The sequence below is a fragment of the Gavialis gangeticus genome, unplaced genomic scaffold, assembly GCF_001723915.1.
Source record: "Gavialis gangeticus isolate Ggan-Ray unplaced genomic scaffold, GavGan_comp1, whole genome shotgun sequence".
NCBI classification, from domain to species: Eukaryota; Metazoa; Chordata; order Crocodylia; family Gavialidae; genus Gavialis; species Gavialis gangeticus.
Genome location: NW_017729024.1, coordinates 105,560,573 through 105,562,203, shown reverse-complemented (window position 1 = coordinate 105,562,203; position 1,631 = coordinate 105,560,573). Strand labels below are relative to the sequence as shown.

Below are 1,631 nucleotides of genomic sequence, written 5' to 3'. Positions count from 1 at the left end.
CCCGACCCTAGACTCTGAGTATCCCATGACCCACCTTGGCCCTAGGACCCCATTCACCCCAGCCTTTGCCCCACACCCTCCCTCCCTTACTGTGGGAACCTTGATCTGCCCCCCCCCCACCCCTTTCCTATAACAGACTTACCTGCGGGGGGGGAGGGCGGATGGGAGGTTCTATGCATGTGCATGCCTGCAAGCACGCATGTTGAGCCCCCCCCAAATAATATCCTATGGACAGAGGACTAGACTTTTAAGGTAGGGTTGGAACATTGTTGAAGTCAAGGAAATGTGAGGAGCCAGGAGTTTTTTGATAATATATTTTATTGGACCAGCTGTACAGTTGGCAGCAAGGTTAGACAAGCTTTTTGGACACCAAGTGCCCTTCTTCAGGTCATCTTGCTAGGTTTTTAGAAGTTACTTAGTTTCTTAAAGATTCAGACAGGGCTCTAGTGGGATTTTCAAAAGTACCTGGTGCCTAAGTCCCAATTAGGCATTAGGCATATGGATGTTTTAGAGAAAAGACCACTTACAGGTCTATCTACATCTTAAGGGAACTCAAAAAATTGGAAAACAATTACTATTTCATACACATGGGGCCATCTGCCTTTGGAAGAATGCTTGGCTTTTTGTGGAGGAAGAGGGAGGAGGAGAAGGGTCACAAACTAATTTATCTGTAGATTAGCATTACAAAGGATTAAAGGGTTTCCAACATTACAATCTAATTTGTAGAAGCTTAAAACAAAAAAAGTTTTGTTTTAAAACTTCCCACTGGGCTGGGATTTGAGAGGTGGGTTGTGCTCTTGGTTCTGATACTGACCTTCTGAATGACCTTGAATAAGCCACTTAAACCTCTGTGTGCCTCACCTTGAAAATGAGGATAAAAATGCTGACCTCCTCTGTAATACACTTAGAGATAGACCCATGAAAAGCACTGTACAAAAACCAGGTGGGTAATATTGTTTTAAACAGTTCAGTGTTAAGCAGAATTTTCTGGATGCTACATTAGCTTGTGAGTTCAGAAAAATACTGTGATCACATGGAGGATTCCACACAGCAAGGAAATCACTCACTTGCCTGTTCAAAAGAATCCTCCCCCTCCCTCAGTTTCTAAGCATTTTTATACTTAAGACAGATAAAAAGAAAAAAAATAAGACCTTGAAGAAACTAAAACAAACTTACTTAATTGGACATCTGTGCCCAGAGTAATAATGCAGGAATTATTTTTTTTCTCAAAACATATAACTGAAATAAGCAGCATTAGCATTTCTGGTCTCTGTCTGTTTTTTTCTAGTCAGAGAGGCCAAAGCCTGACTAAATTTACTTCATCTGTTTATTAGCTTAACCTTTTTATTAACTATTATATATGCAAACTATATCTTTTGTTGCTTCTCGATCCCGAACCAAAAAGCCCAGTGGCTAATAAAGTTGCAGTGCTCTGTCAGTCTGCAACTAAACTGATATACTCACAGTGCCCAGCTGGCCTGTGACACATAGACATTAGGGCTGGAAGGGACCTCAGAAGATCATCAAGTCCAGCCCCCCACCCAAAGGGCAGGAAGTCAGCTGGGGTCATAGGATCCCAGCAAGATAAGCATCCAATTTGCTCTTGAAGGTGTTCAGTGTAGGTGCTTGAA

At 42.2% G+C, this 1,631-nt stretch overlaps 1 long non-coding RNA gene across 1 annotated transcript in view; it reads left to right on the top strand.

The window, feature by feature from the left end:
* The first annotated feature begins 254 nt into the window (after positions 1 to 254).
* LOC109297615 overlaps positions 255 to 1,631 on the top strand; it is a 22,753-nt gene continuing 21,376 nt past the window's right edge. Inside the window, exon 1 of the long non-coding RNA XR_002097363.1 lies at positions 255 to 268. This is a non-coding gene — a long non-coding RNA (uncharacterized LOC109297615). The remainder of the gene's footprint in view (positions 269 to 1,631) is intronic.